Source organism: Nipponia nippon, unplaced genomic scaffold (genome assembly GCF_047370975.1).
Source record: "Nipponia nippon isolate SJK-2023a ecotype South Korea unplaced genomic scaffold, ASM4737097v1 scaffold_21, whole genome shotgun sequence".
In the NCBI taxonomy this organism is placed as follows: domain Eukaryota; kingdom Metazoa; phylum Chordata; class Aves; order Pelecaniformes; family Threskiornithidae; genus Nipponia; species Nipponia nippon.
The window spans coordinates 427,711-455,386 of NW_028262338.1; the positions used below are offsets into that span (position 1 = coordinate 427,711).

General features: G+C 46.8%; 1 protein-coding gene across 6 annotated transcripts in view; it reads left to right on the forward strand.

The window, feature by feature from the left end:
- The window catches only part of NRG2 (neuregulin 2), a 176,211-nt gene that overhangs the window by 75,388 nt on the left and 73,147 nt on the right, over positions 1-27,676 (forward strand). The window lies entirely within an intron of this gene.

Sequence of the window (27,676 nt, forward strand, 5' to 3'; positions counted from 1 at the left end):
ACCCTTTGCAGTGTGCTGCGGTGCGACGTAGACCTCGTTGGAGACTGGAGCGCCAGTTAGGTGGAATAGCTTGCAATATGTGGAAAGGATTGATGGAGGGAGGAGTGGCAATGCCGAGCACTTGTCTGGCAGGGGTGAAAGGGGAGATGCTGCCCAGGCGAATAGTCACTCCCCTCACTACGTAACGTGCTGGTGGTAACACGGGGGACCAGTACGGAAAAGCCCCATGTTGGGTTCTCAAAAAGTGTAATGCAAATGAGAGGAGAGAGCAGAGAATAAAAGGCAAGACGGAGGGTTTTGGCAGTGACCAGAAGAGGATAATCTTGGTTATAATCTGCGAGAAACACAGCTATTATTACCTTTGGGCAAGAACAATTCTAGGCAGAATTATGTAATGAGAAGGAGCTGTTTGGAAAGCAGCAATTCTGAGAGCGCCCTGGTTGTGTGAGCAGATAACAAGTTTGACAGCAGGCTGTAATACGAAGTGGCGCTGAGCTCTCTGCTCCCAGGCATCTGCAGGGAGGGGAGGCCATAGGTGGTATCTCCTTGGGCCAGCTGTGGCCTTGACTGTGCATTAGTGAACAAGGCAGAGGTGAACTGGCAGTGACCCAAAAAGAGGATGGGCTGGCTGGTGAAGGGCAGGAGGCCTTCCTTTGGTCTGGAGGAGCCAAATACATGGAGTGGCTGTGAGAAGAGTGAATCAAAGTCTGGAGATGGCTCCTCTTGTGCTTTGTGCCCTCACACCTGCACAAGAGGCAGCCTGTTGGGGAGGACAAAGATAACAACATGGATTTGCTGCTGCTTCTTCCCTGCTATGAAGTCACAAGCCATTCCCCCAGGCTCTTCTGTCTCTGGATTAGAGAAGTAATGCAAAGAAGATGCTCTCTGCATAGCCCTGATCCTAAGGCAGCCTAGAGCAAGGCACAGATTAGCTCCCCCACCTCCCTGTGGGACAAAGGGTTGCCTAAAATCCATGCAGGCTGATCTTACCTGGTTGAGTAGCCGGTGCTGTCAATTCAGGCCTTTTCATGCTGAGTTATTTCTGGGAATCACCTGGGACCCCCCCCCCTCTGCCTTCTTCCCCACATGTCCTGGAGGAATCCCCTCTGCAGCCTCCTTTCTGTGCTGAGCATCACCTGGCTTCTCTGGTCCCTTTCCAGGGAGAGTATGTAACTGTTCTTGTGGCTGCCTGAGCTGCCCCTCTTTTTTCCCATGGGCAGAGACAACAGCAGATGCTTCAGCTGCCCATCTCTCTCCCTGGAGCAGGAGGAGCAGAGCTGGCAGCTGTGGCCCTGCTCCATTGCTGTCCCCTGGCCACCCAAAGCACGTAATGGCACACATGGCTGTGATGTCAGTGCCAGCAAATCCTGCCCAGGGGGAACACGTTCCCTAGTGTAGTACAGGCATAGGAAGGTGATTTGAACATCAGTACCCTCCCTGAATGGACTCTTTGATGCTCTCCTGTACTAGGCCTGGCTAGGATAGAGTTAATTTTCTTCATAGCAGCTATAAGGTGCTGTGTTTTAGATTTTTGACCAAAACAATACTGATAACACACTGATGTTCTAACTTTTGCCAAACAGTGTTTGCACATCAAGGCTGCCCTGTTTCTCACTCTGCCTCTCCAGTGGGGGTATGTGCAATAGGTTGTAAGGGGACACAACCAGGCAGATGACCTGAACAAAAACATATTCCATACCATATAACATCATGCTCAGCAATAAAAGGGTTAGCCATCTTTTGCTTGGGAACTGGCTGGGCATCAGTCCATGGGAGGTGGTGAGTGATTGCCTTTGCATCACTTTTTTGTTTTGTTTTCTTCTCTCTTCTTCTATTTTCCTTCACTTATAAAACTTATTATTTTTTTATTTTTATCTCGACCTCCAAGTTTTCTTGCTTTTATTCTTCCTTTCCTCTTCCCCCGTCCCACTAGGGATGGAAGGGAGTGAGCAAGCAGCTGTGTAGTGCTTAGGTGACCATTGGGGTTAACCCGCAGCATTTCCTCCATTGAATCAAATGCAGAAGATCCAATTACTCTGTTGCTTCAGGCACATTATAACTAGGCAAATACAACACAGAACAGCACCTGCCCTACGTAATGTACTCATCCACCTGATCATGCTCTCCACCCACAGCACTGCAGTCAGTGATGCTACATCTGCTTTTCTTGGTCTTTTAAGGTTCCAGAAGAGGTTTCTGGGGAAGAACCTTTTCATTTAGATAGACATGTAATCTCTAATTGCTTTTTTAAACAGTTCTGTAAAGCAGAGCTCAAGTGTTTCAGTCGATGTCCTTGCAGACCCTTTCCAAGTAGTGAGATCTGATGGGTATGTCACTGGTAGGACCTTGCACCTGCACTCTCTGATGCTCACACAGAACCAGAGGTAAGTTGGACCCATGGTGAGATAAGCCTGGGAATCCTCTTGCTTCATGGAGCCTTGTGAGCTCTTACACGTCTGAGATGTCCTACATGCAGCCTCTTGCCCAAGATCAGGTCTCTAGAAACTACAAGAGCAGTTTCTGATTATTCTTTCTCCAGGTGGTCTCAGTCTTTCCTTTCCAGCCTTTATTCTGTCCAAGTTCTCTTTTGAATGGGGGAACTAACACATCAACTGTGCCTTTTCTGTCCTTGGCCATGTGACTGTGGCTTTGGATGCATTTTCTCTTTGCAGAACATCCCCTGGGTCTGGGCAGCAGCCTTTAGGCTGTAAATCTGAGGAACTAATGGATATATGGGTGTTGCAACAGGGAGGGGTAATGATGGATCAGGGTTAGAGTGGTGCCATGTAAGCAGTACCTCCTATAGACTTCTCTAGGTTGTGCATGGGCCTGGCACAGTGCTTAGCAGAGGATCACTCTTAGATCCACTCAGATAAGCAACTGAGGTGTTAGAGTGCCTCTCATTACAGGGTCTACACGTGCACGGGCTCTGCCTCTGCTTCCACTCCTCTAGCACAAGATTGACCCTGTGAGCAGGCGAAGGGCTGAGGGGGAGAGGCTTCATGCTATCAGTTAAATATAAACACTCCTAAAAGCAACTTTCTGATTTCTTTGTAGGAGGCTATAACCTGCTGGGGCCTTCAGCACTTCAGCAGAGTTGCATCTAGAGAAAAAGAGACCATAAGAATTCATGGAATTTTCCCCAAAACTTCCTGGCCTTTTCTGGCCAGACATCCTTGAAAGGCTTAGGATTGAGGCTGAATGAAGGATGCCCTGTTCATTGTTTTCACGTGAAAATTCCTGTTAATTGCAGGGCAGGAAAGGGAAATAGAAATAAAGAGGAAGTTTTGAAGGAAATGGCAGATGGGATGAAAAGTGTCCAGGAGGATTTCAGAGACTCTGAGGGCTGGGTTGGCTGGCTTGGCAAGGAGCTGACTTCTGCTTTTAAGGTGTCAGGGCTGGCTCATGGGCACGGACACGATAACTTAACTGGAGCTGTCCCAAACCAGTTAGCGAGTTTGGGCCAGTTCACAACAGAGTTGCTCTGAGCAGCCTCGGAGCCTCAATTTGCAGGAAGGACAGGGTCAGTCTGTGATTTAAAGCCCATCATTTAAGCCCATCAGCTGAGGCTTGATCACACACAGGCCCTTGGTGCTGCTGCCTCCAAAGTAAGGACGAAGCTTGTGTTCAAGCTCAGCACTGACTGTCTGTTACGGCTGTGGTGGGCCAGGAGCACCCATGGTCATGAGGAGCATCCACACAGTAAAGCACAGTGACTGACCTGCCTGCTGCTGTGTGAGGGCACCCAAACATCAAAGGTCACCTGTGTGAGGCACCCCACAGAGACACCCAATAGCACCTATCTATCTTCTCCAGCAGTGGAGCATTGGCTAGCCCTGCTTCAGACCTGCACAGAGCAGTTGCAAACAAGGGCTGGGATTCATCTAAGCTGGCAGTGACTCTGCTGTCATCAGTGTCCAAGAGATGGGCTTGCTGAATGTGTAGGGAGAGGCCATCTTCAGGAGGCAAGTCAATGCTGGCTTCCTTGTCTTCCTGCCTGCTTTCAGAAGCAAATTCAGCTGGGTTTCAATAAGAGTTGATAACATAACCTCACTTCTGTGAGCAAAAATGTATATGGTTGTAAGACATAACTGCTACGTGATAAATCATGTCAAGACGAGGATTTCATTCCTTAAGGATGAAAAGGAAAAGAAGATGCAATGTGAAATATCCCACTCAGGCTGGCTGGGTCAGGTCTGTATCAACCATCCACAAGACCTGTGCTGTTTCGGAGCTGTCTTTGAATGTGCAATGGGGGGTTAGGCTGGACTTGGGAGTGTGCATATGTGAAACAGGAGCATGGCAAAATGCCACCTGTGCAACAGAGGGACATCAGGCGATGGTGAGGTGGAACTTATCTGGGCCCTTATTGGACGAATAAATAGCTGTACTTGTTGCATGTTTTTTTATTTTTTCCTGCATGGCAACAAAAGATTTGGCAGCCAGAGGTGCAAAAAGAAGGATGGTATTTTCAGTTTAAAAATATCTTCCCCAGCTTTTCAGTTCCAGCAGACAAACCTATAGCACAGCTTTTGTTGAGCCGATGATCCAGCAAGTGCCAACATCTTTTCTTCTGGCACAAGATGCTTGTTGTGAGGAGATAATCCCCAGGTCCTGGAGGTGCTGTCTGAACAGCAATGACAGGAAGGCTGTGCTGCTTTTCAATAGTTTTGCTTCAGACAACCTGGTAGTAGGGTTCTGCATATCTCCAGCTCAAGGTGGGTCAGGAGCCTGAGCTTTGCTGCTTTCACGATGCCGTAGTCTTTCTGTCAAGCCTGCAGTGTTTTGTAGGAACAGGGTCGTGGAGAAATGGTGTCCAGTGGATTGCCTTGATAAGCTAAAGGGATGCTGACACGTACAGTCCTACGGTGTCTTCTTTTATTCTACTTCTCTAGAAATAATGTGTAAGTATTTCTGGCTACCACCAACTTTGGGTCAACTCCACTGTTGAATGGGAGCTGTCAGTTCTAGGACAGAACATGTAATGTGACACAGAGGTTCCCCAGAAGTTGATGGCCACCTCCTGGTGATGCCAGTGAGAGCAGAGTTAAGCCAATACCGAGAGCTTTTGAAAACACCACGATTTAAAATGGGTCATTGTGCTCGCAAGATTGCTGCCATAGATACAGCCTCAGAAGTTTGTGGAGCATGCCTGCCTTTGCTTCTGAAATTTAGAGACTGGAGGAGCTGGAGTGGGCTTGCCATCTAGGTTTCAGTGAATATCAAGTAGCACTGATGGGTCAGCATTTTTTTAATCTCCATCAGGCTGGGGGGTGTTGTATTAATAATTTTTTTCCAGACGCAGACCTTGCTGTTGCAAGCTACACTGTTTTCCCCTGGAGAGCACACTGCTATTCTGCTTGGGAGTGGTGCCTTATATCCTCCCAGAAAAGAAGCCAGAATGCAATGCAGCAGCGTGACTCTTAGATGCGAACTCCGTTCTCCACCGAGCTGATCTGGGATTTTTGTTTAAAGAAGTACTTTTACAGCCGCTGACTGCAATGGATACTGTGTGGGGGAAGAGGTAGGGAGGTTCTCTTTCACCTGATCTCGGTTCTGACCTCCTGGGGATTATTAAGGAGCCCAAATTGTTAAGTTGGAATATAGGCAAATTCTAACGAGGGTAAGCCTGGTAAACTGCTGCTCACAGTGTGGCAGTGTGTTGTAAAATCAGTATGCTGGGTTTCATGCAAGAATGAGCTGCGCTTAAGGTATGGTTCAGTCTCTTATATAATTACATACCTCCTGTTTGTTAAGCTGAAAGCTGTACAGGAATTGTAAAGATTACAAAAAAACCTGCAGGTTGATAGTGTTTTAGGTTATAACTCTCCACGAGACTGTTTAAAGCAATAAGCATTAAATGCTATTTTAGAATGAAGTATTAAGTAAGTGACTTGTCAGAGCACAGCCGTTAAAATACATGCCGACCGCCAGATGAGGCACCTGGGACACCAAACTGGAATACTCTTCCCATTGGTAGGTTTTATTATATCAGTGTGGCCACATGAGGACTGAAGTCACTTGCTGGATTTAGCTCCTGTGTTTGCATGTTGGGATTGTTCAGGAGAGAGCGTATTCCATACATCCGTGATGCTACAGCTGGATCTAGAGGGGCAGATCCCTGCCCTAGGAGAGAGGCCAGCCAGTTAGATAAGATAACAAGATGTACAAGATGTACACCTGCTAAGGCAAAAATTAATCTGCATATAATATTCCTCATCTGTGAGGTGAGGCTGTGATTGCTGCCAAGGTACAAAAGGTACAAAAATATCTATATTGGGTGTTGCGGGTGCTGTTTCTTCCCATCGCATGTCCCAGACTGTTTAGGACAGTGGGGCCAAGCCAGACATTGCCACTTTTGCTTCTTAGACTTCATAATTTTCATTTTCTGATGCTGAAGTTGAGCTGTGCATTGCTGTGCACAGCTTCACCCTCTGAACGCTGTTCAGCAGTAGGGAATATTTGATTAATCATTAATTTGAAAAAAGGGGGAAAAAAGGTAGGGCATCATCTTAGCTGCACTTGTTAACTTTAGTACACCTCTGCTAAACAAAGTGCTTACTTTGGAAAGATGATCCCAAGAAAATACAGACTTTGTGTCTTTAACAGGAATGAATGATTTGCTGGAGTGGAGGAAGAGCTATAGTTTATCTTCAGAAATGACAGTGGGGAGCAAAAAACCACAGCCTTCATGAAAAGGAACCTGTGGTAAAACATATTTCAAGGTGAAAATAGAACTGCAGAAGAAAAGAAAGAAGGGAAGGAAATGTGTTTTTTATGAGATACATCCATTCGGGAGGTACGTGCTGGCAAGGGAACTACTGCTAGCAGTAAAACATCAAAGTCTCTCAAAACTGTAGATCTAACACTAAGTTATCACTCTAAAGCAAGGGAACTCTGTTTGGGCCCCATTGTCTGGTGAGTGCTGGATTATTGATTTTGATGGCTGAATTAATCACTGGTGGTTGACATGGGGCCAGTGACCATGATGGGTGTTCATTCATGTGGGCTGGCAAATGAGAGTCCTAATCATAAATATATATAAGACACTCCTGAGGATTCAAAGGAACTGATTTTGCAAGGCTGAGGAAAACTGAGTAAAGTTGATTGGGTGTTAAAACATGCAAAGGAAAATGTGAGTAAGAACCAGGAGCTCTTTGAGCAGAGGCCAAGAAAGTCAAGATTTCAGAGTCAAGAAAGAGGACAAGGTTTAGCTCATAGCTATCCTAGCTTGGTAGCAATGAAAGCAACAACTGGAAGCAATAATAAGATTAACAAATTTAGAAAAGAGAAAAATATGTAGCAATCCATGTGCATCTGGAGTTATGATGTGTAGACAACAAGATAAAGACATCTGGAGGGAAATTGCCTATCGAGTACAGCTACAGAATTAAGTGACTCTAGAAACATATTAGCAAACAGGAATATGGTTATGAGCCAAACAGTGAAATAACCATATGGAAATCGTCATTCATATTGACTTAGAAGACACTAACTTGTCAGTAACCACTATTATCCTGCATTTGCAAAAGAAACAGTATGATGGGCTACTACTGTCCTGTGACCAAGAAACCACAAAGGATGTTAAAACAATGTATGTTAGGCTCCAACTCCAAATCAGCAGGTTTGGTAGCTTTTATCTAATAGTTCAAAGCAAGTTTGCTTAGGCGGTCTCCAGCGTATAACTCTCAGCTTTTTATAAGGCATAAGGTATTCAGTGTGGTGATGTCCTCTGCTCAAACTGGAAAATGAGTGTTATAAGTTCTCTAATGTACCTCATATACAGGTAAAGAAGTGATTGATGAGCGCATACCAAAAACTCCTTGCTGGCAGGCAGTCACTGCTCTGTGAAGTGTTTCTAGTGAGGTCGTTGTTACCAGCAACCTGGAGGTGAACATGCTCACAAAATTAGCAAGGTGACACAGAGACTGATGGAGTTTCAAGCACCAGTGGGAAGAAAGAAGCTAGAGAGGGTAATCTGAGTGGCTTGGCACACTGGCTCTTTTAAAACAAAATGAAGCTTCACCACAAAGAGTGGTGCTGTGAAGGAGCAAGAAATTCCTCCTAGTTAGAGAGCAGGGGACTATGTCTGACAGAGCAGGGATTTGGTAGGAGCTGCAGTAGAAACACAATGGAACAGATTTTCCTTGTGAAGCCCGGTGCCCGAATATGACTCTTGGGGGTTAAAGTGGCTGGGAAGGGATGGCAGTAGGGATTTTGCCTCTGTATTTGCCTCTGTACACAAGAGACAATGGAATAGCGCCTGGTTTTTGTGTTCTTAGCTTAAGTAGAATATTGCAAAATGGGATAGCCACAGATATGATCCCTGAGCTGGAGAAAATGCCATACAGCAAGCAATGGAAAAAAGCTTGATCTGTTTAGCTTATCAAAAAGAAGATTGAGGGATAACTTGATTACAGTGTGTAAATACTTCCATGGGAGAAAATACCAGTTGCTGAAGGGCTTTTTAATCTAGAGGAGAAAACAAGAGTAAGGAACAATGGCTGAACAGTAAAGCCAGATACTCCACTTTAGAGCAGGCAGACATTTTTAACAATGAGGGTGATTAACCACTGGGAGAAGATCCCAAGGGGGCTGATAGCTTGTTCATTTCTTGATGTCCATACACCAGGCGGGAGTGCTTCTCTGGAGGATATCCTTTACTCATGGCTATGGAATTGGATTTGATTCATGGATAACCTGATCGAATGTGCCACCCAGTGCCTTACGGCTTATGGCCCCTTTGGGCCTTTGAAGCCCTTAGCTGCATCTGGTAATGATTTGGCAGTACTCTGGGGATCCTAATGGACTTTTGAGGCAATGTCAGCATGGCTTGCCCTACAGAAGGGGATTGGGCTGAGTCACCCATCACATGTTGGACCTGTGGAAAAGGGCCTTGTGAGCCCCCAAGCAGATGAGACATGGGCTTAATCAACCACCTAAAGCTCTCAGTGATGGAGGACAGATATGAGAAGTGCAGGTAAGGGCTCTCCAACTCCAAAAGCTTTTGGAAAGACCTCCTGGGACAGCAAAGAGCTGGGTGAAAAGACAGGTGAAGTCACTCTGATTTATGGTGGGAACAACAATATGAGGAGATAGGCCAACTTAATCCCTCTGCAGGGTCGAAGTAGAACGAGAATGTGTTGCAAGCCTCTACCATTTTCTTTAGACTCCACTGCCTCTCATGTTATCACTGACGTCTGAACTTCAGCAGTTCCCCAGAACACTTATTTCTGTGATGCTCCAGAGGCTGCTCAGAACTTATTTGCAGCCAGAGACAGAATCAGCAAGTGGAAAACCACCTCTAGACTTCATGTGTCCAAGACACTCTCAGGAGAGCTACTTCCATCCTGTAACACTGCTCCCCTTGCCCTCCCACTGTAACCCAGTGCATCTTTTCAGACAACTGGGAGCAGTGAGCAAACGGTTAAAGTTTTGCTTCTCCACCCAGTGGTGGGTGTTGTCTGTGTCAGAAACAATATAAGAACAGTCGGAAGTTGCAGCTGGCAAGTAACATTTGGAGTAGCAGTCGTGGGGCATATAGATCTGGTGTGGACTGTCTTTTCCCGAGACTGTAAACACTTGTGCAGAATGTCCGAGAACAAGAAAAAAGGGAAAGGAAAGAGCAAAAAGAACAAAGAAGGGAAAAAAGGGGAAAGAGAACCTGACCCAGGAAAAGGTACTTCCCATTTTTAACAAATTTTACTTATAGGAAGAAGAGAGAAGCCAGAAAGCCATCAGGAAAGTACTTGTGGGTTGCATGAGGGTGCAAATGATAGGGAGCGTTTGCCAGGCAAGTATGCAAATCTCTGCATCTCATTCATATTTCGTGCTGTTATAGGTCTGCTTTCTTCTTGATCTTCTCCCTTTTTTTTTTTTTTTTTTGTTAATACCCAAAGCCCCAAGAATTCAGGGCAACATACTTTTTCAGAAAACAGCAGCACTCGGTTCCTGTCACGGTGATATGGTAATTGAGGGGGTTTGTGCTAATTCTCTGGGGGTTCTGGTGTGTCGAGTTTGCTGTTTGGTTGGTTGTTTTCTTGTTTCTTCCTGAGGTAAATATCAAAAGCCACTATTTTTGAGGATCACAGGGACTGTTCCTTGGGATAGAGGAATTCTCAGAGATCAAATTTAAGTTATAGCCTCACTTTTTGAGGTAACTGCATTGAGTTGTAAAGACATGTGGACTGTAAACCTTCACTCTTTGCTGATATGCTTATTAGCAAAATCAGGCTGTTCCTGAGGAGATCTGACTGTTCCTTGCTGAATGAGCAAGGCAATACCTAAGATGTTGCCAGGATAAAATGTTTAGATTGCTTTTAACTGATAAAGTTCGATTCCTGAGTAAATGGGGAGTACGAGCCAGGGCAATGCGAGAACTGTCTTGGGGAGATACCGAACGTTTGGTGGTAATGCAGCACAGTGGTATTTCTTTCTCTGTCATGGTATCAGGGAGGGATTACCCTTGGCTGTTTCTTATCTATGGTTTATCTGGCAGTGTATTTGGACAGAGCGGCAACTCTGGCAGACTTTGTGTTTTATCAGTGTTAAGAGAGGCTACAAGCTGGACCAGGTCCTGGAGGAATCTGTCAGACAGTTTAGCTCTTCACTTGCCTGGATGCAATTCTGCTCTTGGTCCTGCTACCATGATGCTAGTGAGTGCTCTTGACCTGAGCAGATTTGTTTTGGCTTCCTACCGGCATCATTGGTGGCAAGATTTGCCCCTACCCTTTTTCATCCCTTACTCTGATCAGAGCTCTGTTCACCAACCTGCTGTGCCCAGGGCATGGGCTCCTCCACCAGCTCTGCCCCAGAGCTGGCAGGGTGTCAGTGGGTGCAGATGCCGTGGCAGGCTGACCTCACACGTGGTGTTCTGCTTATGACATCAGAACATAACTGTTGCTGTGGGATCTGGGAGGAGACTTTTGGGATAGCTTCAGGACAGGGAGCTTGAAACCACCAAGCAGAGGCAGCAGCTGCTTGAAGATGACCCGATCTGCCCAAGGGGCTCTGGAGTGTGCACGGACTGGGTGCTGTCTCACAGCCATTGGCAGGACAACCCTGCCTCCTAAGTGCACAGATGGGACAGGGCACTGCCTACATCGTGGGCATCCTCTCTTCTGGGAGCAGGTTGGAGAGGTTGGTGGGACTGAGAGGCATTGGCTTGGGCGCAGCGGGGGAATGAGGCACACTGGGGCTGTCAAGGGAGCAATCACCTGTCTTGAGCCATGTGGGCCACGGCAGGGCCATGGGGCCTGTGTGTGAGGGAAAGGACTGGGCATGAGCTGAGGAGTCAGACCACACTGTTTTCTAGTGCCACATCAAAGCCCTGCAGTAGCTCACTGCTCTAAGGGGAAAATGTAAAGACCCTTTATCTGTAGTTACTTAAGTTGACAACCTACTCTTCTGCTGAGATGCACTGTAGGGGTGTTTTACCACATATAAATCACACAACTGGACACTTTGGCCAGAGTGCAAAACCCCTTTCTCTCTAGTAATGGATCCAGAGCAGAATTGGGGATAATTGCATTGATCCTGTCTGTACCTCAACCAAAGAAAAGAAAGGTTCTCGGTTTGGCTTGCACAGCATGAACACAGTCCTTTTATTGCATTCATTACTAACGAGATTACTTAAATCCAGATCACTCCTTTGCCTTGTACTGCTGCAGAGGTTGCCCATTGTTTGCTCTACAGGTCCATCAGAGGAAGACACTTGGTTGTCTGTGGTGTCTCTGAACCAAATCCCACTTTGGGCTGGGTTGTTTGGGATCGGTGGAACCTGTGAACACCTTTTCCCATCATGGGTCACCTTTGCCATGTGGTCTAAGGGGCACCACAGCAATGCTTCCCCAAAAGGACTTTTAGAAGAGAAGAGTTCCTCCCCCAATCACTTCTGAGCAGATGCCCCAGTCCTGGTACATAGACTCTCACTCCAGGCAGCTGAGTATCCTGTGGACTCTATTTCTTCAGCTTGTGGCTGGACCTCAGACTGCCTCTCCAGCATGCTCAGGCTGATGCAAAAACCCAGCCCTGGCACAAATCAGGCAACTGGCAGTGCAAGGGCAATTTGTGTTCTCTGTTTTTTCCCAGGCTGTAGTATTTCCATGCAAATGGGGTGTGCTGACTCCTCTGAAACCAGGAGGCAGAAGAGGAACCTACAGAAATATTAGACTCTCAGGAGATCCAGACAGGAACATTTGTTTCAGATAGCCAGTGCAGGGTAGACTCAGGGGATGATACCAGGGTGGAAAGCCTTCCTTCTTCACACTGCATCCCTGACCAGTCTCTGCCTGCTGAGGGCCAAACTTTGTTACCTATGGCACTCTGAAAGTCTTGATCTACCCTTGTGCTCATAGGTGTCTGAATGGGAAATTACCCCTAGACACCCCTTCATCGTGTGCTCTGCAGAGAGCCCCAGGACTGCTCTGGCATGGAAAAACACTCATTCTGACTTCCAGAGGTGATCTCCCCAGCCCTGCCAGAAGGTCTGGGGGAATTGCCCTGTGTAGTAGAGCTATTCACTGCCACTGAATCAGAGCAGCAGAAAAACCTCTTAGAGGAAGAGAGAGCTGAAACAGTAGTTTCAGGAAAGAGCATCAGTGTGCCATGGGGTGGTGCTAGATTTCCCCTGAGGTCTCTCAAACTTGGGAGGGAGCGGATTCTTCCACTGTGGATTTTAACGCAATTTTTCTGGCTTCTGTGAATGTGTAAAAGAGGATTGCTGATCTCATGCAAGTGCTAGCTTTGTTCTGAGAATAAGGGCTATCTTTAACCTAAACTCACATTTTTATGCCTCTAGTGATGCAGCTGTCCTAAAGCAAGCACCTCAACTACAGATCTAGCCAGTGGAACAGCCCGTGAAGGCCTGCAGAGGGAGATGGTGTCCACCTATGAAGAAGCACCATCAGAATCCCTCTTTTAGATGTTTGTAACATGCATTGAAGGATAGACAGACTATGTCCCACCCAACACGAATGGAAGGCACACCCAGCAGGGACTACGTGAGCTGCAGAATGTAGCAACAGACCAACAAATAAATGTATAATGCTCTCGCAATGCTGGCAAAGTTCAGGTCTGGAAGAAAACTTCCTCACTGCAAGAGAAGATGGTACTTTATGAGACAGTGGATGGATCAAAGACTTGACACTGAGGCAAGACTGTGGGTGTAAAAGAAGCTGCCCTTTTGCACTCTGAAAAATTTGGAGAAATGGGACAAAAAAACTGGTGCCAATGCAAAAGTTCAGAGCAGAACAGCAAACGCCAGAGCTGTGGCAGTAGATTAGGAGGCCAGTGCACCAGCCTCACAGGAAGGCAGGCAGGAGGAGAAGCAAAAGGGCTGGAGGAAGCCTTGATAGTGGTGTATGTGAGGAGCAAAATGGAAAGGGAAGGGCTACGAGACTGGAAACAGTCTGTGTTTCACCTGTACTTCCGTGAGGTTGCTTGGGGAGAAAAGACCAGAGAAATATAAAGCATTTCATTGGTTAAATTCCCCAGCAATTCCAGGCATTCTCTCTTATTTTTACTTGGCACTGAGGAAAACATTGCATGTTCTTAAGGTTTTTGTTGTTTGTCAGTGCTAATAAGGCAGGCAACACAGGAATTGTGCCTTTCTCTTGAACTGCCCATGGCAAATGCTAATGCTGGAAAACTATGAGAGAGCAGGTGAAGAGTCTCTGCAGCGAGCATCTCGTGTTTCAGTAGGAACCAGCTTGACCTCAGTTCCCAGATGAGTCAGGATTTGGTAGAAAGATTGTACAGAAGGGTGTTGCAATTGAAACTCCAGAGGTCTTAAGGAGGAGGGGTACCCCTGGGCATGAGCCAGCGGTGGGATTGCAGCAGAAGCAGGCATACGTTAGCCAGGTCTACCAGCCTGGGATGCTTTAGAGTGTTGTCACATTAACAGAGAGTTTGGTGAGGATGTGAAAGTCCCTTGCAGATGCTAGGTGCAGGCTGTGTGGTGGAAGCTCATGCTATTAGAGAGACTCAACAGTAGAGCAACCAAAACAGCTACTTCACTGCTGGCTAAGGTACCTCTGTGTGAGCTCTGTCCACGTTGCACGGTGAACATGGTCTTGATTTGTGCTTGATTTGTTCTTAGTCTTCTGTTTGTAGAAAAGACTCCAGTTCTAAGGAGCTTGTAGAAACATTAGCCAAAAGGTTTGTTTACAAGAAGGATAACTCACAGCAGATATCCTACAGTAGGAGTTTTGTTTTCTATAAACACCCAGACACACAAGGTACCAGATGTCAGCTGTGCTCCAGGATCTGTCCACATGCATGTTTTCACTAGAGAATTTGCACTGGCTAAACTAATGGAGACTGCTTTTGCCATTGCCATGTGGCTGAGAGCATGCATGTGGCCAGTTACCACGGATCAGCAAACGTGCAGTAACTTGCTTAGCTTTGGGAACGGAGGGGGTCTGACTCACAAGCTCCAGTGATTCACGCTGGGGTAAAGGAAGAGGTTATATGTCCCAGCTGCTTTCTGGTCTTTTTGCTGGAGCTCGCTAGCTCTGCAGAAGGAGGGATTGATAAATGAGCATGTGGCTCTGGTCTTCCACTGCCCCTGGCTCATAGTGTCAGGTGTTAATACAAACAGAACGGTTATGGGAAAGAGACCCAGCAGGCTTGAGGAATAACCCGTCTCTCCATTCAGGCAGACTAGGGGGCTAGGAACTCCTGGCAGAGGGGTAGGATGGAGCAGAATGGTACATTAGTAAGTAATCCCACTATGGATCCAAAAGCCGGTGAGTCAGAGCCCTGGGCATCCCTTTTTCAATCCCTTTTTGGAGGTAAGTAACCTGGGAAAGGCAGTCTCTGGTGAGAAGAGGAACATCTGGAGAGGGGCTGAGCACAGCCTGACTGCTGACCTTTGAGGTCATGCCCTCGGCTCATTCTCCTGCCTTTATTAATGTGACAGGCTCCAGCTGCAAAGCGGCTAAAGGAAAGCTGTGTTGCCATGAACAGCATGGCTCTGACATCCTTCTTGCTGCATCTGGACTGCCAGCCTCCTGCTCTGAGTGCTACCCTGATCTCCAGTCTTGCCTCAGCACTGAGCTCTAATGGGACTGCAGCATGTGTTTGAACTCAAAACCAACTGCAGAAGATGGGATGAGACTAGGGCAGGGTGAGTGTGTGGACCTACATCCCACTTCTTCTGTTGCATAACTCCAGAGGCAGTGAGAAGAAAGGGAAATGAGCCTCTTGTTCCTCTGACCCCACCTCATTTTCCCTTGGACTCCAGTGAACACTTTCACGTGCATAAGGGGAGTTCAGCGTGGGGATAGTATGACCCTGTGCCTTTTTAAGTGACTGGGAGCTTTGTTATAGTGGGGCCATGCTCTTGCAGTAAGCAATGAGCAGAGCTGTGGGTCACACATGGCTCTTGCTTGGATGTGCTTGTGTTCTTCTGGGAGCAAAGCTCCATAAAACCCAAAGTGTTTCTTGAAGACAACTTGAAGAATGTAAGTCCAAGAGCAGCTGAGCTTGCAGCTCATGACTAGGACTGTAAATCTGGGCCATTTCCTTTGGCTGAGAAGTTGCAAGACTGTGAAGTCCCAGCAAAGGCTGGCTGTCCACTCTGTGCTGGACACTGCATTCAGGGCAGAGGCCGTCAAGCAGCAAGATAACGTGGAGCTTTCCTTTGGGAAACCTGCATCTTGTGTCACTGAGGGTGAGGCTGGAGGGGACTGGAAAGCTGGGTAGGAGCCACCCACCACTCCTGGTTCACCCAGAAGTTTGCCTGGTGCTGTGTCAAGCTACTCGCCCCGGTTTCTGTCAGCGCATGCTGTCCTGGCAGCTGGTCACCCTCCGCTGACCTGCCAGCACCAGTGAGGTGGAGGGATGTGATGGAAGCAGAGGCAGTTTGGGAGGGCGAAGGCCTCTCCACGTGGGTGGAGCTTGGACATGCATCACCTGTTGCATTGACCTTCTGTCTGGGGCAGGATAATGAAACTCACATGATTAGGAGATGTTACTCTGCCTAGGAGGGAAGCTCTCACTGGACTCAAGGGCCTGATTGGAGCAAAACTGCAGGTTCCCTCAACATCCTATGAGACCGTCCAGAGCAGTGCAAGATGTGTGTGGCCTCCTGGCCAGGACATAGTCCTGGCTCCTGTGCTGTGTTTTGAACTGATGTGACCTGGGATTGTCTCCCCTCTGACAAAGGCAGTGTTATGTTGCTGCATTTTTGAGATGTTCCAAATCGTAACAACAAATGCAAGTAATAATGGTAAAAGTTAAACATTTAGGTAATTAATAACTCTGGTAATTAGGCTTGGCAGACTCAGTCATCAGCCTGTGTAAAGGATTTTAGTTCAGGCATGTCTGAAAGGTAAGAGCTCCTCAGTGTGAGGGAGAGCTTCTTTGCAGAGAAGAGCAATAAGCCACACAAGGCTGTCTCCACACAGTAATGGTGATGCTCATACTTCTGGGCAGTCCGATGGTCCTGGAGCTCTTCTAACAGCTTGTCTTATCCTTACTATCCCCTTAAATTTTTGACTACACATGGAAGTCAGAGCCCAGTTTTTCTTGCTGGATTTTCATGCCTGGTGAGGATGGGGAGGGGAAGGGAACCATATTTGCTCTCCAAGTCTGAGACTCAGGGCTGGCAGCTCAGAAAGAGAAAGACGGCTACAAATGTATGAGATGGACAGAAAAAGTGTTCTTTAGGGAATGAGTGAAACTTTAATTTACCTTAAAACTACAATAAAATTAGGTGCTTTAGTGTTTAGTTTTTTAAAAAAAAAAATTGAAGCATGTTTCTTACATCATTGACTGATGTTTGGAAGCCCTTCAGAGAAACCTCTTTTTGGTGTCAGAATTTGCACATTTGCTTAATTTGAGGGTAAAATCAGGTTAAAATCCACCAGCCAGGTTCTCAGCAGATGTTTCTCTGACCTATCTCCTCTGGCTTTGTTGGTCTGTGTGTGATATGTACTAGCTGAGCATCCGACCCTCTCGCTTTCAACAGCTTTTTGATTTGAAGGCTGGGACTTTATTCCAACTTTGAAACTGTGTATGTGTGCATGTGTACATATGTTTGTGCTCACATGAATTTTTTATTCCACTTTGAAGTCCATGACACTTTGCAAGAGTCCCCTGGTTCCTGATGCACGCCAGCCCTTTGGGGGGTGGGGAGTGGGTATGCAATTTTGGCTAGCACACTACTCTGGCAAAGCCTGAGCTGATCCTGTTTCTCCTTGTATGCCTCTTGTACGCCTCTTGTACATCTCTTCCTCCAGTTAAACTATTGACAAAACTCAGCAGCTATGTCTCTGGGTCAAAGCACGCCAAAAGATCTCTTTGTGTTCAAGCTGTTTCCCACCTTTTGGCTTGACCTAGGTGCTCCCAGAGAGAAGCCTCCTTGCTCTAGGGGCAAACTGGTCTTACTCAAGGAGTGGTGCAGGCGCAGGTGTGGGTTTGTGGAGTCTACTCAGAGCACCTGGTGTTGGCCAGATTATTGATAGCGCTCCCACATTTGTGATGTGAGAAGTCAGATCAGCAAATGAGCTCAGGTCCCAGCAGGGAACCAGCTGTTGATGCTTTTGGGAGAAAACTGTTGAGAGAGATGAGACAAAGGCGTCACCTGCTCCCTTGAACCTGGGCATGTCCCACTTGCCTGCACTGCATGGGTGTTCAGATGCCCGTCTTCTGTGCCCATTTCTGAGCTCTGACAAGTGGGGCAGGGCTGGCAGAGAGGAATGCTGAGTTTGGGCCAGGTAGAGGGAGGGAGGATCTTTCAGCTGCTAGCACAGTTGTTCTGCACGACAACGTAACCAGCTTCAGCTGTACCATACTAACTTGCTGCTCTCTGCAGGAGAGAAGCCTCGCCTGCACTACAAAGGAAAAAAAAAAAAAAAAAAATCACCTGCCTGACTTCCATTGCAGAGTTTGCCAGCAAGAGGAAAACTGATGGGGGAAGAGGCTTGGGGGACACTCCAGTGGCTACTGCTGCTGGTAAATTGCTCCCTTTTGGGTACACAGCTGGCAATGCAAGACAGGGCTTTCTCGGCCAGCAGTTTTGCAGAGCCAGCCTGTACTGCTGCTATGCCTGCTCCATGATGCGATCACTGACGGACACAGCAGCTTGTGCAGCAGCATCAGGTTCTACATCACACAATATCCCAGTGTTATGCTATGTGACTTCTGCCATGAGCAGAGCAAATTGCAGATCTTGTGCTATGAGTCTTGGTTGCCTGAAAATGGCTGAGGTGTTAAAGTTATTTAGATCCAGAAAGTCTTGTTAACAGGTCCTGGATCCATAGGTCAAGGTGCTGGAGCTGGGCAGGCTGTCTTTCAGAGGCCAGGAGTCTTCCTGATTGCTGCTACCCAAGAAGCAGTTTGTTTCCCTTCCAGAGATCATGCGTGTTTCATCTGCTCATTCAGGCTTTTGCCTGAAGGGCAAGGACAAGGAATGTGATGAACTTCTCTTTGGCATGGAAGTATATTTTGCTTCACATTTGTCAGTAAATGAGATTAGGTTTCTGTATTTGTGCTGAGGGTCTGCGTGAGAGGCACAATTAATGAATGCTAAAATAAACTCTCTGGCTGGCTGTTGAGTAACAAACACAGCTAAAAGTTGCATTGCAGAAGAGGTCCTAACATTGCAGAGATGCCAGTTATATGATCAAGAAAAAGAGATTCAGCCCAAAACAGAAATTATCCTGGTTCTTACATGAAATGATGATTCAGTACCAAAAGCAATGTGTGTATAATAATGTCCATCCTCTACTTGAAAGAACATTTCCCACTCAGTCCGGGGTTACCCAGTTCTTCCAGGTATGAATAGTCTTTGTCCAGAATCTGAACCTTTTCCCCTAAAAAGGTTATCTCAGGAAGATGGGAGGTACCTCTTTCTGGGTGTCCTTCCCACTGCCCACCCTGATAAGCCCTGGGTACTGCCTGTCTGTCCAGCAGGGCTAGTGAGACCATTTGGGAATAAGGAAACCTTTCTGCCATCTGAAGTGAACACATTTAGATCAAGGGAGAGACCTGGTAAACTCCTGGGTATCTTGGTTGGGGTACCCCCTGAAGAAATGTCAGTGCGTGGATTTCAGGAGGGACATCTTGGCAAATAATGGTGGTAGTTGGGGGAGAAAATGGTAAAAATCTGGAGGAATGGTTTCAGATGATGGTTAAATGAACACCTGAGTTTCCTGCAGGAGGCAGAAGGTGAAGGACACTGCCCATCCTGTGCTGTGGTGGTGTGTAGGCACCCATGCTGCACTGCAGCAGCCCGTTCCTTAACGACAAGGCTGGCGATCTGACTCAGCTTTCCTGATTCACAGTTGTGCACTTTCAGAGATGAGGATGAAGAGATTTGTTGATAACCAAAGACGAGCTGTCAAGTGAAAAAGGTTGCCATGGGCAAATGGTCCTCGCCCAACCAGCGTGATGTCAGGGAAGAACATTGCTACATGAAGATGTCCTGAGCAAGCTTTTTTGTCGCTTTCTTGCATACCAGTATTGGTAAAGCAACAGTAAAGGCACACTACAATTTTGGGCTGTGTAGCCCAAGCACCTAGCCCTTACATACTGGTTACAGTGCATGCTTATGCCTCTTCAGTGCTCCTCTCTCTCAGCTAATTTGTCAAGGCAGGCTCATGGATGCTGATCTGTCCTGCTGCTGATGGTGTAGGTGCTGCAGACCCTTCCCAGGGCAAGTGACCTTGGCTTCCACAGACCTCCCAAGCTTTAGTTTTTCTCAGTAATACTTCTAGCTCTTCTACTGTCAAACTTCCAGGTGTAAGACTGCCCTCGTCAATCTGCAGACAAGCAGCTGCAATGCTGCTGTTGTTGCTTAGGACTTTCTTAAGCTGCGTTTCAGGCAATTGCTCCTTTCTGTGGTCGAGCTTAAAAATTCTACCTGCTGCTGATAGGCAGAAGAGAAAGCAGGAGTGGCAAAGAGATGTTGTGCAATGGAAATATGTTGATAACAGCTTTCAAAACCACCTCTGTCCACATAGCATGTATTTGGTTGGTGGTTTGAATTATTAGTGCTTCTGGAGAGGTTTCCTTGTCTATCCTATATTTAGAAAATGTGGGCAGGCCATGCAATTTTAAGAACAAGCCTCATGTTAGCAGGGCCATTGCTCATTTCATGTGTTGTAACATTTTGTTTTGGTAATGTTTTGAGTCAGTGTTTGAAAGAGATGGCATGAGTCACAGCTCTGGTTTTCTTACGGCGTTAGGTAGGTGTCTTTCATTTTTGGGGATTAGAAAGGAAAAAAAAGAAGCAGTAGTAATCTGAAGCACTCTCAACAGTTTTGGTTTTATTGCCAGAACTGTGATAATCTGGTATTTCCCGTAAAGCCCCAGGTGTTGTACTTGCTTTATTTTCTGGGAATCTCCGATGTCTCTTATCCTTTGTCATTGCAGGGCAAAGCCAGGCAGTGTGTCCCTTCTGGGGCCTAAACATTCACAATAACAAAGATAATAACAAGCCTCAAACACATCTCTAGATGGATAGCTCATTATAGTCAATCCAATATCACCATTTTGAGAAGGAGAAGAGGCCCAATTAATGATTTCCAAGTGAGCTGAGCTGAGTGTGTGGCATCTGTCTGTCCTCTCCTCCTTTCCCCTTCTTCTTTTCGTGGTCTTTTTTGCAGGTCAGAAGAGACACTGAGTGCCTCTTGTACGTATTTGCTGTCTTCTCACGCTAATGGAGAACTACAGTCTCTGAGCCTGCCCCATCTCTTCTGCCACGTGCAGGCTTAGCAGCCGCCTCATTGTAACATTTGGGGCCCTGGCCTCAAAATGGCTTGGGTGCTTCCCCCAGCAGAGGCGTTTTTCTGCATTGAAGCCTCGGGGCTTGTCTGCACAGGGAGGCTCTTGCAAAACATGCTTAGCCTAGGGTGTGAATTTAAAGGGAAAGAACTATTCTGCACCAAATTCCTGCCCTAAACCCTCTTATTCTTCAGAAAAAGGGCTGGTATTTTTACCATGCTGCCAGCTGGACTTGGTTGAACTGACCTGAGCAGCCGAAGGCTGACTTGACCTGAGAAGCCAAAGGCTCTTGTGGCAGCTCCGTTCTGAGCTGACCTTGGGTTCTCGATGCTGACTCCAGTTACCACCGTGGAGGAGGCGAGGGGGTGGCAGGAAGGAGGCTGGTGCCCTGAGGCTCCCTGTGTACCCAGGAAAGGGAGACCACTTCAGAGCAGAGCCCACCTTAGGGGTTCTTGGTACCCTCTGGAAAAGCCACCCTGAACAGAGAGGCTGCACAGACCAACCCAAGTTGACAGTCCCCCTTCCTCAGGTTTGGGCTTGGATTAGCTGCTCAAGTCCAAACCTGTCAGAGCAGCCTGCGACTCAACTTGATGAATTACCCTGAGTCAGCAGCCCTTCTGCACTGCGCTCACAGTCCATGTGAGCTGGCTGAGTTACTGGGGCGGTGTGCTATGGAAGTTGCGTGTAGATATGGTGTTTTACTTTGTAGACCACAAATATGGTCCTCACCGAGAGCTATCAGACTGGCCACCCTAGCTGTCATCTGTTGCCCTCACTTACCAGAGCATGAAGCTTCCTGAAGCCTTCTCCTCAAATCCACCCCTCCAGCACTGTCTCAGCCCCACCATGCCAGACCTGAGGTGCTGGGGGAATGGTCCTATGAGGAGCTGACTGTGGTGCACAGGTGGACTGTGCCTGCTGAGCTGGGGTCGGAGGTGTGGTGGTGGTCCCCAGCCTGGCTCCTGGTGGTGGATAGGGGTCCCATGCCCCCAGTCACACTGGTGCAAGGCTGCTAGTGCTTTCTGTGTGAAGCATTACTGTGGCTCTTGCAAGGATGATGTATGAGTAGGGAAGGACCTTTGCATTTGGAAGCGGGGGAAGGGACCCTGGAAGCAGCTTGCACCCCACGGGATTGAAACTTGAGGTCTCTGAAAGTAGAAGGGACACCATGATGGTACAGAAAGTCATGTAAATGAAGCACTCTTTCTTTATGTCTCCGCTGAGGCCAAAGTTGGAAGCCCAAACATCCCTAACTGCTCCTGGCCTGTTTTCACTTGGTACATCAATATCCCCTGGAAGTTGTTGTCACTGGAGTCACTGAGGGCAAAAACATAGCAGGACTGGCAGAAAGAGAGAGACATTTATATGAAGCATAAACATGCTGCCAGCTGGATTAACTAGGGTAAAAATGCACACGGAGGTTATAAGCCTCTGGGCCTCAGGGCAGAAAAACAGCTCTGACCTTGAGAGAATGCAGAAGACTTCCCTACTGGGAAATTATTCAAAAGGAGTAAGTAAGTGATACTCGCTGCCATGAAGTGAAGGTCCCTGCGTAGCAAGGAGCATGGTCTAGCCCAACATGGCAGCCTTTCTGCAGCATGGTGGTCTTTTCTGGCTGCTTTCTGTGCCTGTCACAAGTCTCCATGCGTCACCAAAGCCTTCCCCTGTTCTTCGCTGCTGAAGTTGCCCTGCTAACAGAGTTGGCTGCTTGAGGACTCATCAGGGCTGAAATGATTTATTCCTCAGCCATTTATTGCAAATGAACCATTGGAAGTCTTTCAAAAGCGAACTTCTCTTGACCTAAGTTCAGCTAAATGTTTTAGCAGCATCAGCTTTACATAACAAGTTAGAGATAGAGGGGAATTCTGGGAGAGTAAGGTTTATGTTGTTAAAAAGTCCTTGCTGACCAGGATCTCCCTCTCAAAGTTACCTGGTTATGCAGAGGATCACTGAGGGAGCCAGGAATTACAAGCCAGCTGCCCCAGAAAAATGTGATGGCTTGCTTGTTTACTCTGGGTGTCTGATAAAAGGCCAAAATATCTGTATGAAAGCAGGTAATACTTTGCCAGCATTTAGATTGTAGTAAAGTCTCTTGATAGAGCCCTAGAACCCCAAATTAATTCCAGTTGGTAGGGACAGGAGAGCATCACATGGGCTGAAAACTGGGTGGGGAGAACCATGAACAATGGATTAGGATAAACAGCAGTGTGTCAAATTGTCAGGGGAGTGAAGGAGAGAGCAGTGTTGGGAGCTAAAGTCTTGCCAATTGCGGCCCTTCATGGTGGGCTGCACATAGTTAACCTCTGCTGCATTTCCTTGTGGCTCCTACAAGCAATTAAGGTGACTCCGTGAGTGTACTTGGGGAGTTGGATCTGTTCGTCTTTACTTACCTGGGAAGGTTTTTCAGAATATCCTTCACATGGCAGGGCTGATGTGTGATCCTGTCTGAGGTGTCTGCTTAGCTTTTGTTCTTTACAAAGATGCTCCCAGTTAATTATCTGATATTTTGACCAGACATTTATTTACCACCAAATTACAAAGGGAGGGGTGCAAGTTGAAAAATGGGGTGAAAAGCATAATAGGGTAGGCTGCGCTTGACTGTGATGTCCAGTCTTCATGATCCCCATGATGGCTTTGGGTGAGACCCAGGTAGCTACTGGTGTGGGTCCTTGCTCAGAAGCACCATTATAAAAGTGGATCTGGGATGGATCTGTCCTCTGTATGTGTATGGTGGTCCTGTAACTACAAATAGCAGCATCTAGGTGAGCAGGATGGCTTTCTTCTCTTGGTGTTTCAGGCTTGACCATTATGTAGAGGAGCTGCCACTGCAAGGGCAGACAGGACATGAGGGTGAAGAGCAGTCACCTTTCACAGAGTGTGAGTACAAGTGGAAGCTCAGCTTCTACATCCTGCAGCCAGGGGGAGAGTGTGACCAGAGAGCGGCACAGCCTCAAAGCAGCACTGAAGTATTTGAGCTGTCTGTGATAGTGGAGCTCCTGATTCACGATCCCAAAGTGGCAGAAAACCAGAAAAGCATCACCAATATTCAGGTGCCTGTCTGAGAGGATGATTCAGGCCCTCTCGATTTCATGAAGACAAGGATGCCTGGAGCTCTTCTGTGAGATGTGGGAGGTAGTCAGCATCTCCAGAAATGAAAGGAGGATGAGGCTGGAGCTTAAGAGGGATGTTCAAGGTTTTCAAGATAATTGATTTTGCAAAGAAAAGAAAAAAAAAAAACCCATGCATCTCACAGCCAAAATGAATTGAGACAGGAAGGACAAAGATGAGTGATTTTGGTTACTTGTGATTGGTGGCAGCTGGCATGGGCAAGGAGAACAAAACAGAAAGAAGGGGCAGCATAAAGGACTGGAAGACAAAAGGAGACATGGGCTACATCTTTGGGAATAGGTATAATATCTCTTTTGCACCTGGGGACCAAAAGAGCCTCACAGGTCTCAATAGTTGATAATGTGGTTGGGTTTCCCGTCACCTGCTAACTAGTGTGCCCTTGTACTGACAGCCTTTCTTGCAGGGACCCTGGGCCTTTTTCTAGAGGGGATCTAGTGTTGCCTGTTGGAGAGGTTGTGAGGTTGGGATCAGTGTAGTGCTAGGTTGTGTGTCTGGAACCTGGTGAATTGGATGGATGTTGCAGGGCTGATCCCACCTCAGGGCAGGGATGTGGTCTGCTCAACTTCTGAAAGATTCTACCAAGCTAATTCTTATAATCCTGTAATTTGTTGTCCCCCTGAACCTTGTCTTTGGGCCTTCCCAGGTTGGTTCTGTAGATGCTGAGGATGGTAAAGGTGTATCCAGGCCTTTCCAGGGCAGCTCCTCAGCACCACTGCACCTTCTACATGTTTATCAGAAAGTCACATGCACAGGGTATTTAGACTGAGTGTTTCCTACAAAAATGTTCCCCAGCAGAGGAGACCCCACTCTTTCCATCAGGTTTTTCATACTGTGTCTCAGACCCCTGAACATCCCTTTTTTGGGTTTCTAGATGGTTGCATTTCTCTGCATGGAACTATTCAAGAATGGCTTGGGAAGATGGTGAAAGGGGGGAGCAGCGAGAGTGCCGAAGTGAAGGAGCAGCTCTGGAGGAATTTTGCTTAAGCTGGAGTGTCTGGGCAGAGAGCTGCCTTCTTTCTTGTCCAGCTCAACTGCTTCCTTGCTTTTCCCTGTCACTCCTGTATGGAGATGAGAACCATCCATGCTTGTAATAAAAGATTAATCCCACATTGTGCCCCGTCTTTTCTCAGGTCTTCCTTGGATCCCAAACTCCTTCTGCTTGTTGTCACTGCTGCTTAAAATTGGCATTTGTGGTGGCATCCAGAGGTCCGGACTGCAGCATTGTTCCCCTTGTGCTATTCACAGCATAGAGTCATAACAAGCGACAGTCCCTGCCCCAAATATATTAAGTGGGATCTTTGAGAGAGGAAATGGAAGCAGAGAAGGGATGTGAATTGTCCCACTTTACGCAACATTTCTGGGATAAAACCCAGCACTATTAATAGCTTTTTGCTCAACAACCATCTTTTGTTCAGAATTCTGGTTTTCACCTTAAGTTGTTTGTGTTGTGCAGTATGTGTCGGCCAGTTTGGCAAAAGTTCCCACCTTGTGATCTGCAGCTAGACGTAAAGCAGGTCGAATAAACCCCTATCCATTTTGAACTCTGAATAGTCTTTCTGCTTGGGCCACCACTTTGTTGTCTATTGTCTTTTCTTCACCCACGTTTTGCTGCTTCATCATTGGTCTTTGTTTTTGGTTGCTTGCATTCTGCAGTATCTCCTAGAAAATGACTTGTGTCACACCTTCCTTTGCTGCTCTTCCCTCCATCCTTCAGTGGAGTAGCTGGGCAACCAGCAAGGGTTTGCTAACATCAAAAACTCAAATTTGCTTTACCTTCCTTCTTACTTATTGCCTGTGAGTATTCTATAAAGTGAACTTTCTGCCGGAAATGATTGTGGAAGCAGAAACTGTTGATTAAATTTTAATGAAGAGTCACAGGAAGCAAATTTTAAAATTGCAACTGTATGCTTGTGATAATAAGAGCTCTGTCACTGCTGTCAGGGACTAGAATTGATGGAGGCCACAAAATCTCTTTATCCAACCAAAATGAGCCAGAGTTGCTTGATTTTTTTTTTTAAACACAAGCCACAAACTGCTCATGAGCAATTTACAAGCCAAAAATTAGCCAGTATGGCTTTCCAGAGAATAGTTCTGAAGAATATTGCAATAAGCAATATCCAAATATAAAGTGAGGGAAAATAAGGATAAAAAAATTAATCAGGAAGAGCTGACATCCTTGAGACTCCTGGCAATCATAAATCAGCCCGGTTGGGGGACATTTCAGTGTAAGCCACCCATCGCTGCGCTTCAGTGGGGGTCCAGAGCTATTCAGAACAATGCTGGGAAACCGCACTCTGGACAAGGCAGGAGACACGCTGTGTTAGTGTCTCCACTGGGCAGTGCCCAGAGTCCCAAACGGAATTTACAGCTAGCTGCTTCCCTGCAGCCCACAGAGGAGGGTGACCCCTTCTCTGCGGGGCTCAGGCGCTCCCTCAGCCAGTGCGCGGGCGCTGCCGGCATGGAGCACAGCCGGCCCCTCTCTGTGGATCGTGTTTTCTTGTCCAAAGGGTTCTGCTGATTTCAACGGAGAGGTCAATGCGTGGGAAGAGAGCAGAACTCAGGCTAATGCAGGCCATCACTCCAGCAATGGCAGAGACCCAGGGCATCCAGAGCATTGGGAGAGTATTATAGTATAGGGTGGTAATTCCATCCACACTTGCTGGGGTTTGGGCATGTATGTATCTGGCTGCCTTGAAAAAACTGTCTCAGGGATGATCTTTATTTTCTTTCCTTTCCCTGTTTTTGGATGAAAAACAGACATGTGGTCACTGTCTGAGGTTCTTTTGGTACCAGTGCTTTAAAGCATTTCTTGAACTAACAGAAAAACTTTTAATCTTTCTAATATAACATTACAGAGAACAAACAAGTCTTTAATGCAAGCCCCAGGGTCTCTTCTGGGGAGATCCTGATAAAAACACGGCTTTCTGTTTTGGAAATACCCTCTGGTGGATTTGTCAAAACCCTACCAGAGACAATGGTGAACTTTCAAAGTAAGCAGAGACATGGAAAAAAAATATTGTAATTAAGACTGTAAGTAGTTGGCTTTTGTCATGGAATGCTAGTGAATATGATTTTATAGGTTAAAAGTTAAAAATCCCCCGCCTCAGTCTTAGAGACTTTTAATCGAATTTATTTGTCCAGACATTACAGTGCTTTGTTCTTTGAATGCCTGCTTTGTGCAGTGTTTCCACCTGGTCACATATGGAACACTGGCACGTCCTCTGGCCCAGGACTTCCCGGGAGGCTGAAATATCCAAAATATGCTGCAAGCTGGGCTACCACATCTGACCTTCACTTGACCTCTGCCTGACCTGAATTAACATCTTCATAACTGATCCCAGGTTTTGCTGATTTTTCCGTACTTGCTGATGTTAAGCATGTTTAAAAACACTTGGTAAAACTGACTCCCACCTGTAAGTCTGCTGGGATTTTACTGATGTGGGCTGAGTTTGAACAGTCCTTCCGCAGTGAGGTGCTGCAGATGGTGCTGTGTGTTTATGGTCTTCCTAACCTCAAACCTCACTTATCGGTAATTTAACACCTCTGGGGTCCTCATTCTATTTAAATACAATATATTTAGAGAGGAGGAAAGAGATGTCCAGAAGTGCTGTGCTATCTAAAGTTAAGAGTCCATCCCTGATCCTTTGCTTTTACACCTAACTTTGATGGGCATCAGACAGGGCTAGGCAGAGAGAAAAAGGTTTACTTGGTAAACCTTGCACCTCACTCAGAGACTTGGGTCGCATTTATTTGTTTGTAGTGGCCCTTCTTGCTGATTTATTTGACAGACTTGCTGGGTGGTGTCTGAGGTTGTTCT